Source organism: Haemaphysalis longicornis, unplaced genomic scaffold (genome assembly GCF_048455015.1).
Source record: "Haemaphysalis longicornis isolate Haplotype H1 unplaced genomic scaffold, Haemaphysalis longicornis Haplotype H1 scaffold_1, whole genome shotgun sequence".
In the NCBI taxonomy this organism is placed as follows: Eukaryota; Metazoa; Arthropoda; class Arachnida; order Ixodida; family Ixodidae; genus Haemaphysalis; species Haemaphysalis longicornis.
In genome coordinates this window covers 428,665,217-428,683,576 of record NW_027526203.1, presented here as the reverse complement: position 1 = coordinate 428,683,576, position 18,360 = coordinate 428,665,217, and the positions used below count along the sequence as shown (strand labels likewise).

The following is an 18,360-nucleotide window of genomic DNA, read 5'->3' as shown; positions in this document are numbered from 1 at the left end:
GAAAGTTTCAAACGCAAAAAAAAAATAATAATAGCTCGTATGCAATGATCCCTCGTTTCCATATGCGGTGCACCTCATGCCCCAAATTTAGCTTTGACACGTGAAACGCCAATTTGAACCTTCAAAATTAAAATACTATCGTCGTGTGGCGAAAAGGGTGTTTACCGACTGCAACACGCTTGGCTTGGCCGGGGGTCGACCTATCTTCCGGTGTTGCTAAGTTTTGTTATGTTTGCTAAGCTTTGCTAGGATGACTAATCTAGTATGACCGCTAAGGTTGCTTAGGTTGCTAAGCTAGGATGACCGCTGAGGGGTGAGGCCAAGTTTAACCTGATTTTAAAAGGCTGTCCCATTGTCCCCCCCCCCCCTCCCCCCCCCCACACACACACTTCCAGGGGATCCAAGGGGGAAACAAGCTAGGCGGGCCCCAGCTACGCTGTTTCTCCAGCCTTGCAACACTATTAATGCAAGCAGCGCCAATTTTTTTTGCCTTTTAGAATCCAAAGAAGACTAGTACCTTTCAAATGGTACAGTAAGAGGTGCGCATACGCATACGCCGCCCCCTTGTGCTCACACACTAACAAGCTCGAAAGCTGACTTCACTGTTATAATACCCCATCCGCGGTGGTGCACCCTTTACAGTGCCGCGGTTCTTTTTATTTGTATTTTTTTACTAACGCCACCGAAACTAGTTCAAGCTTAAAGAGCTTCACTGGTAATAAATTATGCCAATTCATATTGCTTTAAACATCGTGAGGTACAAAACACCCCCCGCTTGTCGAAAATGTTCAGTCCACCCGTGCAAACAGGTCTCTTCACCTTTTTTCTTAGTTCGCGGTCTTTTATTGCACCCTTTTTCTTGCACCCTTTTTTCTTTACGCCCTTTTTCTTAGTTTCGAACACCATAATTTGTAGCTTTACACCCTTCTGGGAAAAAGGGTGTTGAAATAATTCGGGGCTGTGTTGAGGCGGCGGGAAAGATTTGTTTGGTATTTAATGAAATTGTGTAAGTTATGAAACACAAGAACTACCTCGTAATTAAAATGTTTCTGGAAATCCACGTGTTGATTTGTATATTCTCATAGTAAAATCCATACTTCCAAAATTAGCGCTAAAATATCTGTTTTTTGCGACAAGCCCACCGACTCAATCGGGGGCCTTTGCTCTGCTGGATATAAAATGCAAGAACAGCACATGTATTACTAAGTAAGTATGCACTCCCTGTACCGCTTGCATCCCGTTGGTTTTCTTGCTCAATTCATTTGTGTTCCAACTGTAACTTCTGCGTATTGACGGTTTGTGTTGAATGCTGCGCGCTCCGCCGATTCACATTGCACTGCGCATGTCATCACCTTAAAAAAAAAAGGGTGTGAGGCTCAACACCCTTTTTTTAGGGTGTTGAGCATCCTCAACACTTTTTTAAGGGTGTTGAGCTCAACAACCTTTATTTATCCGTACACCCTTTTTTTTGCCAGAACACCTTTTAAGGGTGTTAGCCATGGGACGAGATTTTTACATCCTTTTCGGCCAAAAAGGGTGTAAAAAAGTTTAGTGTGTACAGTGCACAGCTAGGTGGCGCTTCCCTGGCGCTCGATGTATGCCTCGCAGTCAGCTTATTAAAACTACGTTCAAGTTTACGCACGAGCGCATGTCCCAAGATAAATGTTTGGTTGTGATATTTATGTTTGTTTAATTTGGAAGTCAACGACTTCTAGCTGTTGGTATCGAACGGGATAATGCGCACGCAATAAAAAAGTATTAGTGCGTTTAATTTGTGTTAATCGAGCGCAGTAGAAGCCACGCAACAGAATTTGGGACATCGATGGTCCAGACAGTTCATACGAACCAGGTGCAAGTGCAGTCGCCGTGCAGAACCGGCCCTGCACCACTGCACGAGGCGAGCTGCAGTCGCCGCGAGTTGCAAGCTGAACAGTGCCCGGAATCATATGCCTAGGACGCATACAACGCTCTCCAAACATGAAAGCAGATGTGAAATAGTTAAGCTCCCACTGTTCTCATAGGCTTCATGTTAAACACGGTACGGGAACACAATATTCAGTGTTGTAGTCGTTGGCTACAAATTCCACCGAATTATTACGTCCCCTCCTTCCCCTATCCGAAACAACAGATTCAGGCCTTTCAAACCTGTACTGCGGTTTTCGGAAAATCATGTTATCATCTAGCACGCCACCTTTCTCCGATCGACAGCAGACCGCACTTCCACTTCCTAGCTCACGCAGGAAAGCCATCACTTTAACTCGCTTCGCGCAGCCTATTACTATCGCAACTTAAGCAACCTTCCAGTCCGAGTGTATCCTGCCGATCGTTCTGCATTTGACATCCTTACCAAGCTTCACGTCGCGTTCATAGTTTTTCTCGTTCAACGTACATCGACTTAGAGAAGCGTTATCATCCGTTGCTTCCTTTAATTTTGTTCGATATTTTGCGACGAATTCGTGCGTATCACTGGATATTATTGGACGAGGAGGAGGGAGGGGGGGGGGGGGGCTTACCGTTAGTTTTGTCTTCTTTTGCTTCCCATTCTCCCCCCCCCCACCCCCCATACTTCCTAGCATTATGATACCGGGGATGGGGATAAATAGAACGAGTAGAGAAACAACATTCTTAATCGGAGATGTAACGTGGGGGAGTACAGCAGTACGAAATATTATTGACCAAACAAAACAAAAATAGCAAAGTGCAGATTTGACACCGGTCTTGCACGCTAAAATAGAACCAGGACGCAGGACGCGGTCGAAAAGGAAAATGCTGCCGCTGTACAATTTCGAATGCAAGGCACGCGTACCAGGGAAACAGGACCACTTTACCCGAACACCCACCTGAACACTCCGGTAGCGAAGACCATAACATCTACAGCTTAATCAAACTGGTTCTGGGGACTCTAACGGAGATTAACCAGAAATACATATTGCTCTTGTTTTGCTTGCGATTGACCAACTTGATCTGGTAGAGGTTCCCATTTGTTTTTTTTTTAACTCCGCACATACGTACGTACATCACGAAAAACAATTGTCATCATTGCTAGGTTCGTTATAGTTGTCATCGTTATGAGTTATATCCTTGCGCGTTCGCTGCCGCAACCGTCGCAATTACTGCCACCGGCGCTCCTACTTCAAAATCTTTGTTGTATTCGAAGTATCTCATCAATCCAGAACTCCCCTCGCAGGAGAAGCATCACCCCGGGCATTCCCCAACCCCTAAATATCGCTTTCTTGCTTTAAGAACCGAAGCTATTGCAATTTGGTGTGAATACTCTTCAATAGCCACGTAGAAGGTGAATTGAGGTACTCTTTAGAGCAGGTGCAGCTTTCGATCCGGCTCATCGCAGTTCTTTCAGAAGCGATTACTCCAGAGTTGTTCAATGCAGTGCAATTGTTGAGTTGTTTTTCGCACAGATGGGGCCGAAAGCTTGCTTTGCGCGCAGTTTCAGGGTTACCACATTGCTCTACCAGGTTTGAGAGCCATGAAACTACCCCACTGAAGGGTATGGGCAGCAACTTTTGACAGCGAATTTCACAGAAACTATTGAATGTTCTGCAAAGTGTCTTTAAAGCATTGACAGCCATAGACTTGTTGCTCTATGCGAAATATCACTTTCCTGCAATGGTTATACTGGGATCCTGAGTGGTCGGAATTTCAATCGAGAAAGCTGGGAATAAAACGGGGTGACGATGTCCGAACCACACCGGCTAAAAATGTGTGAAAGGTGGTCCTTACTACGCGCTTGGCAGACTACACAGGACTTGTACTGACAGGCAATGCAGTCTACTGCTTAACTGAGCACGTATCAAATGCGATGTTGAAGCAAGCAGTCATGTTTCATATCTTATGAAAGAGGGTTTCGGTACAGTGTACGCAGCGATGTCAAAAGTTGAAAGCTAAAAAGGCAAAGATTGTTTCAATCCATTGCGGTCTGAACATATTGACGTGCAAACGCAACTGGTTACAGCAGCAATGCGTGTGCTAAATGCAGTTTGAGTTCGTCTACCCCTTCAAATGAAAGTGTAGTTTCCCCTATAGAAGCGCAATGATTATTAGTACACAGTAAAATGCGTTGAACGCACCTGTTTGCTCAATGCGATATAATTTAGGCCAGCATTTTTCTGCTTGAATGTCGTCTTGCGCAACAAATTACCATATAGTAAACATTCGTTACAATGAAGTCGCTAATCGAACTATGTAAGTTTATTACACCCCGACCAAAGCGCACGTCTTTTGAACCGGACTATTCAGAGTGCCGTGGCGAAGGAGCCTACTCCGCTCTAAGGGCAACTGGATGAAACCGTAGGGTCGTGCATGATGGAGCACATGCAGTGCTCGCGCGCAAGACAGGTTTGCTGCGATGAGGCGTAACGCTGGCGCCTTCCACCCATCTGGTCGCAAACAAGGTAGTTTTATTGCTGCTGCTGTATTTTAGCTTGTGGCCGAGTTTAGACCGGTGGTAATAATCTGAAACGGTGTAACGAGGTGGTCAAATCGCAATTCGACGTCGCCCGCTTATAAGGCGCCCATGCTGATAGACTGTATCACAGATCAACCCGATTTTCTTTTTTTAGATCTGAAGTCGATTTGATTGTGTGGCGCCGCCAAAGTCAGTGTGAAAAAGTTTAACTCTGGAGCTAGACAGATGAACATTGATTGATTGATTGTGGGGTTTAACGCGCCGACACTTCACAGGCGACGAGGCGCGCGTAGAGGGCTCCAGATTAATTTTGACCACCTGGAGATCTTAACGTGCGCCGAAATCTCGAACACACGGGCATTCTTGCTTTTCGCCTCCATCAGAAAAGCGACCGCCGCGGCCGGGAATCTAACCAGCGTCCTCGTGATCAGCAGCACAATGCCTTAGCCACTGAGTCAGCGCGGCGGGTAGACAGATGAACATCCAATCTTTGTTTTTGCCCGTCAAGAAATCACGCAATGTCGTTGGGTTACGGCTCGACAGCATTTATCCGCTTTAAAGCTCTGCGCAGTCTTTCCGTGCGATTTTTCCGGAACTGCAAGCGCATATAAACGACCGAGCGTTTAAATAAATACCGGCTCTAACAAACTTCAGTTCCACAACGATTATTTCGTTATAGCGACAGGTTACGATAATGACATCGAATAGATTTTCTCGCGAATAAAGAGGCAAAAAAAAAAAAATAAAAGGAACCAAAGCACTCATGCCGAAACGTGCCCATACGACCGAATCTTCCAGCAACCATGGCGTGGCGTGCGACTTTTGCTGGCACTGCAGCCTTTTCCTCGTCTTGAAAACAACGTTTCGATTACCCAAGTTCTACAGTGTGCGCAGCGATAGATCACGACCTATTGAACGCTACCCGGAGTTCTCAAAGACGGGTATCGCATCACGTGCGCGGCTACACAAGATAAGCTCCACCTATATACAGGCTGCGGAGGCCGTCGCACACGGGGCAACTTAAATGTCCGCTATTTCTACACATCGTGGCGGTCGGTTTTGCATGATGGCTGCTGCCCCATTGCGACTGCACAGATTCAGTTTCAGCTGCGACGACGTAGTTGAGAAATGGTTGACTCACGATTAAAAACAAATGCAGTATTTACTGACGTTTCGACTGGAGGACCATTCTTCATCGGAGTAACGATTAAAAACAAAAACAGTATTTACTGACGTTTTGACTGGAGGACCAAGTCTTCATCGGCGCACTCCTGACACTGCAAGGTGGTAGTCATGTAAAAACATTGACGCACCAATTTATTTAATTATACTGAATTCCGCCGGCAACGCGGGGTGCAAATATAGGGCGATGTTGAGTTTGTTGCAACGCCTTGGCACGACTAAAATAAACCAGTGAAATAAATCGGCGAAATAGGGCAACGTTACACATCTACCGAAAGTATTCTGCAAATGCTTCTAGAAAGCATACGGAATTATAATAAATAACCACAAGGCAGCGTCGTTAGCTTGCGCCGTTTCTCGCACTCCCCCATACTTTTTCCGTCATCATCAACAACCCATTTGTGCCCACTGAAAGACGAAGGCATCTACGAGGTACTTCTGGCCACCTCTTGCGAGAGCTTTCCGAATACATTCATTGGCCCCGAATCGAGTATTCGGTATCTTCGCCTATTACTTTTACCAACCATTCATAGCCACTTTATTTACACGAATGGTCCATCTATTGTCTATCGTCCGTATTACATGACCCCACTCTTTTCGCTTAGTTTGAACTATAGGATGTCTTCCACTCGATTTTTTTCAAGAGATACTGTTTTATGATCTCTTAGTGTTGCCCCTTCTTTCAATGGCTGTTTAGGATGACCGAAGTTTTCTTTTAACGTGCTTATAGTAAGACCCCAAGTTTCTGCCACATTGGTCTCCGCCGGAAGTACCGATCGCTTGTATACTAGTATCGCAAGCGACAGAAGTAGCTTCCTGCTCAATATTTGAAATACCGAATGCAGGCCAACCAATATTATTTCTACAATTATTTCCTTAACATAACTAGGATCAGCCCTACAGCTTGCACAAGATCGAATCATATAAGTGGTATTTCCCTGCATTTGAGTGCAACATTGCGCTGCATTTTTCGCGTATTTTTAACCCAGCATTCTTTGAGAGAGAGAACAATTTTCAATGAGCCTGGTGATGTCAGCCGAGCTAAGCCGCCTGGCTTGCTACGCAGATGAATGCGGTGACAACGATGACTGTAATGACGAAGAGGAACAGATATGATTTTTATGTCTTGAGTTGTCTGACTGAATTAGATGCTGTCAACCGCCAATCTCATTGGGCTCAAGTATTCCCCATTTATTCGTAGACTTCGTTATAACACATTAAAAAGCGATGTTTTCAACTTTGCGCCGAGCCATTGGAGGGCTGCAATGTTGTTTCCGAAGTTATATGTCAATGTGTCGCAGCTACAGAAAGGAGGGGAGGGGGGTGCGACGAAAGCAGCCATCGTTTCACTTCTACTGGTGCTGTATGCGGGTGTAGATGAATCCCTTTCAGTAGTCGAGTGTCTCCTTCTTATTCATTTAGATATTTATTTATTCGTGGTGTCCTTGCAGGGAGATTACCTGAATGTTGTTAATGTACAGCGTTCAAAACCGCCATCAGCAGCGCTTTCGACAATTCATCAAGGCAATGCTTCTAATCCACGTTAGTCTTAAGAAAACAAAGCATTTGTGCACAATGTTCGTTCTGGAAAGGCAAAGCCGTTCTTCACCGAGATTCCGGCTGGATGATCGTTTCGGTGGCGGATGCAATAAGCGCCACGCGCCAATACAGTAAGCGAACTAAAAGCGGCCTCTGCTGGAGTGCTCCCAGGGTGCTTGCAGAAAGACAAACCCGAGCCCCGGGCTAACGGCAGGCCAGGGCATCGCTGCTGCGCTTCGGGCCGTGGGCGAGAGTGATTATCACCTGGGTTCTCTGGCAACAACAACAGTGCGCACCTGCGCGCTGAGTAGCGCAGCGACGAGCCATTTAGCGCGGTCGAAGAAGGGGCGCGAGGGGAGGCGGAAGAGGGCATCATGGGCGATTGAGAGTGACGCAGGGCGGCAGCTGCCACGCAGACAACGCAAGCGGGAGGAAATGAAAGCGCCGCCGAGAAATTGCGAATTGCTCTGATTGCTGGCAATGAGCAGCTCAAGAGACGATTTCCTTAGCGATATCGTGCGCCTCTGGCCTTGGGGCCAATTAGGGGCGCAAAGCAGGCTTCCCTTTCATTTCGGCCCGTCCGGGCGCGCGTGCGACGTACGCGCCGCGAAATCCCTCCAGCGCCGAGTGCTTCTTTATGACGCGCTTCCTCGGATCGCCGTCCGGCTTCTCAAGTGGCGACACATTATGCGTCTCAGCGCAGGGGGCAACTCGCAGTAGCCTCGGGCGCCTGACAGCGCGAGAGGAACACGAGGCGAAACTGACGGCGGACGTTCGTCAGGGCACGCGAATACAAATGAAACCTGTTTTTTCTGCTCACCAAGTGGAGACGGAAGGGCAAATGAAAGGCGGGAATTAATCCCCCTTTACTAGGACATTGAAAATGTGCGGAATACACCAAAGCGGGACGGCCCTCAAGGATGAAGGATTCTCGCGGCGCAACGTCGCCGAAAAGGTTAAGCTATTTGCGCTCTCTCCTTCGCCGGAATCACGATCTTCGCGAGTTGGGCGCAAAAGCACGGAAACACCGCTGGCGACAAGAAGAGAACCGAGGCCGCCCACTCTGACAACTCAACAGTGCCGCTGAAAAGCCGCCTCAGCAGCCAGATATATTGATTCCGCTCGTTCCGTTCTCCCTTATCCCTTTTCTCTGGCCGTCGCCTACTCGATCCTTCTCCCGGTTTTCTCCCACAGCTCGCCCTTCTCCGATGTTTGAACCACCGGACCCTCCTGTTCTTTTTTTCTTCTTCAAAGTCCCCGCCAGCGGGCTCCGGGAGAAAATAAAAGCCACCAGAAGAGAGCTCCTTTCCGCGGCTCTCGCTTTTTTTAAAACAAAAGGAACGGTCAAATATAGCTGCGGAAGAAAGGAGCAGAAAAAAAGAAAAAAAGGTCCGCTAACCCGGGGTCGGAAGCGCTCAAATTTTGACGGTAGGCGGAGCAGAGCGTGCCGGTTCTTCCCCTGTTCACTTGAGGGAGTCCGACCAATCCCGCATTCTAGAGTGCCAATGGCGTACATCTTTGGTTCCTTTCGGCTCTCCTGCGATCCTCTTTGGGATACCGCTTAGTGCTGCTGGCTAGCGGGAAAAATTAGTCATCGATCTTTTAATTTTTCTCCTGCCTTCCTCCCTTGTTCTTCGCTTCCCGTTTTCCACATTCCGCTCTCGTTGCTCCCTGGGTGCTTTAAGGACGCTCCTTTTTCGCCCCTCGTCGTCTCCTTGCACTCCCGCTTTTCTGCTCTGTTTGATTTCGGGCCCACCTCTCGGCCGCTCCTTCTAGGCTCTCGGCGTCGTAACGCACCCTGCAGCAGCAGCCGGCAGTACTACCGTCTCCGTTCACAAAACCATACAAGCGTCCCCCACATAAACGTACATATGCGACGCACGCACGGGCCTACACATAAATGTACCCGACGCCCGACGGCCCACTCGACGCAGAGACAGAAAACCGAGAGCACACGCATAAAACCAGTGCCCCTCAGCGTCTCCCGTCTAATATACGGTCCCTGCAGACCCCCTTTCTGCCCCCCCCCCCCCCTTCTCCTACTCGCGCCTCTTTTCTTTTACATCTTTTTCCTCGCTCTCTCTGGAGTAAGTCACGCAGCTCGCTTGTCGTTCTCGCGCTGGATTATTCTTCGTATGTTTATTTCGCCTCCACCCCTGCTAGCCCGTGTTTTCTTCTTTTTGGGGCGAAAAATGTGGAAAATGGAGAGCTCCTTTCTGCTCTTCTCTGCGCTCCCTTTTTGCTCTCGCCCACACTCGCTTTTCTTGTTTTCCGTCTGCCTTCGTCGATTGCAGGAGACCGCGCCAGCCCCGCCGCCGTCTCTCCCTCATCCGCCGCCTTCCTCTTTCTTCGCCCCCGGTGACGTCACCCGAACCCCGCCGCATCTTTCCCAATATTTCTCCTCCTCCCGACAAGCAAAAGCAGCGAAAGAGTCATAAATGTTTTCTTCTTCCTGCCTACCGGAGAGAGAAAAGAGAGGCCGAAGCGAAGGAAAGCAAAAGAGAAAAAGAACACGAGTCTCTCCCCCGCAGCCGCGGAGGAAATGGGCTTCACCGCCCGTCTGCCGGGTTCGAACACCGAGGAAAAAGCCACCACGTGTTTTTGTAAACACAGACTGTCACGTGGACGCAAGAGAGGCTGCGCTGCTCCCAATTCCGTTAAACCATGTTCGAAAGAGGAATGGGGAAGTGGTGGAGCTGGCGGTCCTTAATGGTGAGAGAGAAACGGTGAGTTGTGAGACGGAGGAAAAGGTTGCCATCCAACTATGACAGTCAGAAATAAATCAGGCGCAGCTATGATTGTTTCTTTTTCACGCTGATTATGTTGTCCATCACCGTCGCTCAAGCATACAACACGGAGAGTCCCTTTAGATTTTCGTCATACCCCAATACCTTAACGTCGTGCCAGCAATGCTGATACTCACATACGCGAGCACTAGCTGCTTGTCCTAAAAATTACAGCGCGATAAACAACGGAAGAAGCACGACAGGATAAGCGGTTGCCTCGTCGCGCTCCTTCCGTGTCGTCGTGTTTATCGCGCTCAAAATTTTCAGGCAGGTATGCACCAACTTGCCCAAAATTGTTTTACTGAAGCACTAGCTGCGGGAGTTGCGCGAGCGGCAAACACCAAATCGGATGGGAGTTTTTCTTAACGGCCTTCCCCCGCCGCGCACATCATTCATTGCAGATGTCGCGGATCTTTCTATGCCTAACCTAATAATTGACTCACTCGTTGTGCGCAAGCAACAAAACCGAAAGCACAGCAAGGTTCCACGAGGAAGCATACGCCACGATGCGCAAGCAACAAAGGGAAAAAAGGGGAGGGAGACAGCAAACCTCGCGCAGCCACCAGCCCAGGCGCTGTAGGGCGGCCAAAGCGAGGAGCAGGAGGCGCCCTGGGCGACATGTCGCGGTCAAACAGTCAATTTGGAGCCGCGAAACAGCTGCGTTTACGCCCATTGCTAGCGCGCCGGGGAAAACAGCGGCGAGCAGCGGCAATAACAGTTCCAGGGCTGGCGGCAGGCCGTGCCCTGCAGTGCGCTGCGAGGGCGGCGAAGAGATTCCCAAGCGGGGAAACGATCGAGACCGCCGCGCGGTCGGCGAACTCATAGCGTCGCAGATTGTCGCATCGCAAATACCAGGCGGCGGCACCCGCGACTCGGCGGCAATCTGTGGGGGCCACTGCAGCCGCCCCGAAACAAAAACACGGCCCGCAGAACGCCGCGCGCTTCATAGCTGCTCGGGGAATTCGGGTGGCCGTAGTGCTGTGCGCGAAGGCCGCGTGTGCAGTAAAGGAGGAAAGCTCGGTCGAGCCAAACAACAAGCGACCTGCGCACTCTTTTTCTGTTCCACAGGGCAGAGAAGGCGTACGTGCGGCTGACGAATGAAAGGGTTGCGAGGCCGTAACCGCGAAAGAACGAGGGGATAATTGCAGCGCCAAGCGCAACCAGAGATAGGAAAAGGATGCGTTCCGGGAGTTCAAATAAACTGGAGCTTGAAACGCCACCTCGCGATAGAAATTAGCGTGCCAGTCGTTACAGCTTACGCCGCGAAATAAGCCCGGGGGTCGCTGCTCGTTGGTGACGTTCTAACGACGTGCGAACAGGCATAGTATTTACGAATAAGCTTCAATGATGAAAAGTTGCCCAAATCAACGTTTCTGCTTTAGAAAAACGCTCTACCAGTCGCAGCAGAAGAGCACAAGGTGCGGTAACGCTCCCCGTTTTCCAGCCATTGCCACACGTCTGTGCAGTAGTTCTCCCTGGATCGTGCAGAACCCGCGAGGTTGAAAACGCCTGCGTCGTACGCTTGGCTCGTAACAAAGGCCAGAAAGCGTGCTTCGCTCGCTCGGTTGACAGAGTACCTTGGCGGTGCATGTTTTCTGCGGCCGCTAATTTCCCTCTCCTCTCCGGGCCGCCGTGCAGAGAGGGGAGGGAACCATTAGGGGCGGCTGGTGAAAGTGCCTCGAGAGCCAATGACGCCTTATGCCGGGTCCTTTAGGCTATTGTGGAAGCTAAACAAAAGGGGCCTTTCACACAAGCAGACAGATTCTCATCGGAGCCTGAAACACGGCGTCGTTTGAGCATCTGCCCACGTGAGATCCGCGAAGAAAGAACGAGAATCGAGACGCATCCAAAGCAACACTCGAAGAATACAATCTGGCGCCGTATCTTGCAACACGGCCCCGTCATTTCCTTTCCGTCCTTTTGCTGTGGGGTTTTCAGGCGCTTTCATTAGCCGAAACGCGCTCTCCAGACTACCTATAATTTGTAAATCAGATTCGTGGCAAAGCTTAATGGCTTCTCTTGAGCTCGCGGCGTCTCGACGACGCGAGATTAAAAACCAAAAGAAGCCAGCGCGAGCCGAGAACGGCCGAGAGAATAGAATAACACTATGCACAAGGAGGAGATAAAAGGCGCATACAAGCGCATGGCGGCAAAGCGCAGATAGTGCGCGCAGTCAGCGCCAACGGCCGAGTGAAGTCTGGATACGATGGCAAAAATAATAAGGAGACAGGCGACGTCTGATAAAGTTGTTACTTCCCACTATTGGGGCAGGACACCTTATGCTTCGGGTGCATGAAAAATCTAACGACGTTCAGAGCGAACGACATTGGCTGTTTGGGGCCACATGAGAATACCAAATACATTCGACGCGAACGGCACTCGGCGACCGAATGATTTCAGAGAATTCACATTCGCATTAGCTCCCGAACCGAATGAGTAGCGTCGACAGCAGTGGTGCGTCACTAAACAAGAGAGTTAAACAATAGAATGGAGAACACTGCGTGGAAAAACTATAATTAAATCTGTATTGTTCCTTGCATGTTGTTTTCATATAGGAAAAAAAATCAGACGAAGGCAAACAATGCCTTCGAAAAGCTCCGCCATGTTCGCTGCTACGAAGGTACGGATTTGATGCTCACTTGTGATGTCTATTTATATCAGCTAGAACGGGCACACGCTTTCTTTGTTTGAAAGTTTATTTGTAGTGTTTTCAAAAATGTAAAAGATAAAAATATTATCGACGCATTTTCATTATTATCTTGCAATTATTCAAGGTCCGGGGTATTAGCCGATGTGCGCATGGCGCTGATTCTCTTGGCAAGACGTCAAACGTTGGCGCAAACTATCGAATTCCGCGCATCAACTAAAACACTCAGCTTTAGAACCTTTACGACAGGCCAGGCACATTGCGTGTAATAGATAGAGATGAATGCAGAGAAACCGCTTTTTTTACTGGTCATGGCGAAGCTGCAGTTTGCCCATGTTTTAAATTTTTGCGAGACACTGCAGTGCCCAATCACACACACACAAAAAAAAACCTAGTCGTCCTTTTCAGGCCACCCAACCTTCGTGGAATGCTTAGTAGTGCTCATCTGTTTCTTTCTTTTCCTTCATTTCAACAATAATTGCAACCAATTGTTTGTCATGATGCACATTGCCGATCGTGCACGGCCTGAAGCTAATTGTTTGCAACCGAATCGATTGAAGGCACACCGAAGAGAGACCTTGCTAGGTTAACGTGGAAAATGTATAGACCATGTTCTGCGCTTTTTCTTCCAACGACTGCCAATTGTGACCCCGTGGCGATACGCTTGGAAGTCCGCAGTGTACAATTTAACAAGTTGCGGGCAGGTTTAACCCGCGTAAACTTACGTAAATAAATAAAGGGTTGACATTAAACGTGAAACACGTAAAAACAAACTTTTTGAAGACCGAAAGAGCATCACACCGCAATTCCAACTACTGTGACGTCATTGCGGTATTTTTTGACGCGGCCGCGGATGGCGCCACGCGTTTACCCTTCTTCCGAGCCCTATGAATAAACAAAGGCTCTAGACGTCCGCTAACTAGGGAGGGAAAAGCAGGATCACTCCAGTTGGACTACATAATGCAGCCGCAAATATTAGTTCGACAAATTCTCTTCGGTGGCCCTCAGCAGATGTTAAAGTATAATGGCCTAACCTCTTCATATTTTACTGGGTCATACACGGCTACTGCATTCGAAACTGCACGCCGAAGAATACGCATGTCGCTTCAATTAAAACGAAAAATAAACAAGGCTGGGTAGCTGTGAGATGTACCGAGGTTTTACTAACGGCGTATACATTGGTCACAGCACAGCCTTCAGCGCAGGATGGAAAGGAAGAGCAAGTGAGTAGCGAGAGACTTTTGGTGGTTAGCTTGCCATAATCTGCTTCGCAGAACTCGTAAGTGCGCAATAAAAATAGAGCGGATATGCTTCGTGGCTGGGCAACAAAACTAGAAATGAGACGTGGGCGTTCAAATGTAGTAATAAAACAAAAAGCGCGAAAACAACAGAAGGCCCTTGGCGTCCTCGTGGCTGTTTGCGCAACGTCGCGAAGGAGCCATTGATATGGATCACTCGACGCTTTCTGCCGGAGACACCAGTGCCCTCTAAGAACAGGCTGGTTGCCTGGCCGCATTACGAAGAAGCGGGGGCGGTCGGCTTTCCGGCGGTTGAGTGCGAAAAAGGCGAGAGAGAGAGAGAGAGAGAGAGAGAGAGAGAGAGAGAGAGAGAGAGAGAGAGAGAGAGAGAGAGAGAGAGAGAGAGAGAGAGAGAGAGAGAGAGAGAGAGAGAGAGAGAGAGAGAGAGAGAGAGAGACTGTTGCAATCGTATTAACACAGTGCTGCACCCTTGGAATTTTAAGCTTATTTATAGGCATTAAAAAAGCGAGATAATTGTGAGCCCCAAATAAGAAACGATTACCGTGAGCACTAGGTGGTGGCGTGCCCGATAAGATTTCGGCTGCTTCTTGTCATGGGTTGATTGCGTGCACTTTATGCAAGCCACAGAAATGAAGTGACAGGATTTCGCTATTTTATAGCGAATTTACAGGCACAAAGCCAGAGCGGATTAGCGCAAGGCACCGTACTACGGCTGCGCTAGTAAGAGTGACAATCGGTTCTATACCTTGCCCCGTGCAATGGGACGGGAACACGGGCATTCCGTTGTGCGGGCGTTGGTTGCGCGCCGTGGGCGCATTAATTTTCTCTCTCTGCAGCTGTTCTGCAAGTGCAGCCGGCGCCGGGAATGCGTCGGCAACATTCACGCTCCGATATGACGACGTTGGAATGAGAGCGGCGTAAATGGATTAAATGTAATTCAACTCTTGCGGAACGAGAGATAATCACCCAGATCATGTTTCCATGCGTCTGTGATATAATATGCAAACAAGATTCCGTATACCTTCGAAACTGCGTTTGCCTGCTTCCCTGTCTTGTCTTATGCTGCTGTTTGCTCTTAAGGCCTTTTTATGGAGCGAAATATTAAGTTGTCGCAGTAAAAGAATGAAGTATTAATTTCGAAAGCTAGCAAGTTCGGTTGTAGAAACTAAAGGTTATTTCCTGCAGCCAAATAATTGCGACGGTCTTCGACATATTGTATTCTCAGGTTCAGCCGTGTCGGGCTTTTATTGCAAGAAAAGAACGTAGCAAATGGGTTGTTGTATACTTTGGCGAGAGCTCGTAGAGGACCTTCACAAAACAGCTCAGCGGAAAGCTTTGGCGAGGCTAGCTGTACTGGAATTTGTGCGTCTTGTTGTGTGGTCGTAAGAGTAAGTGAGACAAACGAAAGTATTTATCCTGTAATGGTGGTTATATCAGAATAACGATGCGCGATAAAAAAAGAAAAGAAAGTTCTCACCGAGCACGCCGTTATTCCAGGCGCGAAAAATGTATCGCCTAAAGCTACGTATACGATGGCGCGAACAACGCGCATATGCAGGGCATGCTCAACAGCCTCCGTTAAAACAGTTTCTTCTGGCGATTTCAGTTGATCCATAAATAAGGAATGTCTGGACGGTATCAAGTAGGGAGGTGCCCTCGCAGATGAGATTTAACACTGCCTCTCACATTCATGGAGGAGTCGGTCTATCGTTTGCCGGAAACAAAAAAAGAGTAGTTAGAGTTATGCTGAACGCTGCTTTCGTCGTTTCGATTCGCGGGAAAGTCGGGAAAGTCTTCAAAAGAGCCGCGATGCACGTGGTACGGAGACGTGTCTCAAACACTCTCATGCAGCCCAAGCGGCAAGCAATGCTGGGCTCACCGTTAGCGCAGAAAGGCAGCTGGAGACCGGAGGTGGCCGTGCCGCGAAAACTTGACGCCGTCCGGACAAGTGGGCGACTAAGTGGGAGGTGGCGGCTGTTCTAATTAGGCGAACGGCAACTGTGCATCCCAGGCATCCGAGGTAATGCAGACCGGCTTCTTCTGAAACAAGCAACAAGAGCGACGAAACGCGATAAGCGTCCGAGCGGCCTCGTATTAGGACACGGGAAAAAATCGATAAGGGATTCGAGGTGCTTTCGTCTGCCCGTCAATTTATCGGGCTCATTATCACAAAGGAAATGGCGAGAGCTAAGAAGCACTCAGGGAGCGAAGAAGGAGCGAGAAAGAAGAAAGTGACAGATGGTAAGGCAGCGTGCGCGAAAAGTCCGAGCTCCGGGGTCGTGATCCCTGGGGGGCCAGCGGGAGACGTATCTCATTAGAGTGATTAGTGCGACGAGGCTATCTTGTGCGCTCGCGATAAGGGGCACTTCGCGCGGCGGAAAATGAGAACACACAAACACAGCAGTTTTTAAGATGGCATGTCAGCTGCACAGCAAACGCTTGAGATGCCGACGTCGGAAGGAGCGCCGACATCCGTCGGAGTAGAAACCAGCGGAGAATCCGGCGGAGAAGAAGCGGCAGAGATACCGCTCGGACGCTGAATAAACAAAGCTCGTCTTGTAAGATAACCGGTAAGGTGGACTTGAGTCAAGTGGCACAAAAGGTTGGCCAATCTCGCTGCTGCTGCTGCTGAACACTCAGACAGTAGCTGCCTTGTCGGCCGTTTCGTGCACCCGGCCTAGTCAGCGGCCTTGGTGCAGACGTGTGCTGCAGCTGTAGATCATAGCCCCTAGGTTCACTGGCTGCAGAAACAAAATGCTTAGTCGACCATTGAGCATTCATGTGATATACCCATTTGTTACATTTTGACCGAACACTCTCCGCAAAGAATAAAATAAATTCGAAGAAAATCACTTCCCGCATCATTAACAATAAGGACAGCCGCTGCAGACGAGTTCCCTTTTGTTCTCCCTGTGGAGACACTTAAAAGTAGGTCGGTAATAATGAGACGGTAAGCAGTAATGTTAGTCAACAGTCAAGCCAGTTAAGAAGCCAGCCTACAAGTGTGTATGTAGTCGCTAACCGGAGCATGCATACCGCAGGGGCCGCGGACTGCTGCCACGTTTTCGGTGCCGTCATTGTTTGAAAGGGCAGAGAACGGAAGTATATGATAGGTCCAATGCACCCCTCTGTAATGCCCCTAGTCGGGAGAAAACGAAAGAGCGGCAGCTCGGCGACGACGTAAAGCAAGCAGCCCACTGCGCAGCGCGGCAAACGGCAGAGCGAAACAGAGCGAGTGCTTCGGCCGCGCGACGAGAGCAGAGGGAGAGCAGCAGGGAAAAAGAGAGCTCCACGAAGAAAACAGATGGACCGGGGCGAAGAACAAGAGCAGGGGCCACGGCAAAAGAAAATAAAAGGGGCAAAAGCAGAAATTACGGCAGTTCCACCATAACGCCGAAAAGGAAAATGCGCGATTCGTGCCGCCGGGGAGGCGAGCAGAGCACACAAATGGCCGCCCAGATCCGTGAGAAAAGCGATAGGCGACGCCGTGGCCGAGTGAGGGGACAAGCAATAACAGCAACAAGAGAGGGGGGCGCCGGCCAGCAAAGTCATTGTTTCGGCTCCATCTTGCTCAGCCGTTTTTGATCTCCGCAGCAGCGACCTGTCATGATCGAGCGCCAGGTAGGTACCATTTTGCATGGGCCCCGCGTAACAGGCGGACAGTGGTGTTCTTTGAACCCTTACTGCCATCAGGTCCCTTCCACTCGCCCGCGTTCCGGCTCCACGAGAGCTCGCCAGATGAGCTCAACTAGCAGAGTGAGGGCGGCTTCGGCTGGCCGCCAGGAAAGCGCAGGGTACGAGGTTTCCCTCCTCGCCACAAAGGAACAGCTAATGTGTGCGGAGGGGGCACCAGCGCCAGGCTCGTAACATTTCGTTCTCAAACGCCCTCGCAGAGCGCCCCATTAGGATGCATGCGGCCCATGCTCAGGGTGCGCAGTCGGCGCCGTGAATGTCCGCATTATTTGCACTGTGCCTCGCCGAGAGGAGCCGCCAGAGACGTGGTCATGAGTTGCCACGCTCAGCGAGGGCTGATATGCGAAGCGCCCGGAAAGCAGGGAATGGGACGCCGGATACACCGCACACGACGACAAGAAAAGGACGTTTCACTGTGTCTCGTGCGTGCTGAGTGGCGCAGAAATTACAGGGCAAGAAAAATCTTAGGAAGGGGGCATACGCTTAAAAAAAATAGAAGATAGCTATTTATTCGAGTACAAGGAGAGGTTTTTTCCTCCAAAATTCGTAGTCTCAAAGTCATACTCCGCCTTATATTCGGAGCTCGATATATATATATATATATATATATATATATATATATATATATATATATACGCAACATGCCATCAAGACATCGGGGTATGTGCCTCACCAGCATAGCCCATATAGGATTATGCCCACTCCACGCAAGGGATATGCGCCAAAGAGGTGTCAGGGACGACGATGAACCCCAGGAAGTGCATTCGGCTTCGCTCCTGCAATTAAACAACCTCAACCGGCTACCGGCGTGTCGGCTGTTTGAAGGGTGCT

At 49.4% G+C, this 18,360-nt stretch overlaps 1 protein-coding gene across 1 annotated transcript in view; it reads right to left on the bottom strand.

Annotated features, from left to right (window-relative positions):
• Zfh2 (Zn finger homeodomain 2) overlaps positions 1-18,360 on the bottom strand; it is a 369,044-nt gene that overhangs the window by 269,293 nt on the left and 81,391 nt on the right. The window contains exon 2 of the mRNA XM_077687303.1: positions 15,716-15,876. The gene's annotated coding sequence lies outside the window, so the exon portion shown is untranslated. The remainder of the gene's footprint in view (positions 1-15,715; positions 15,877-18,360) is intronic.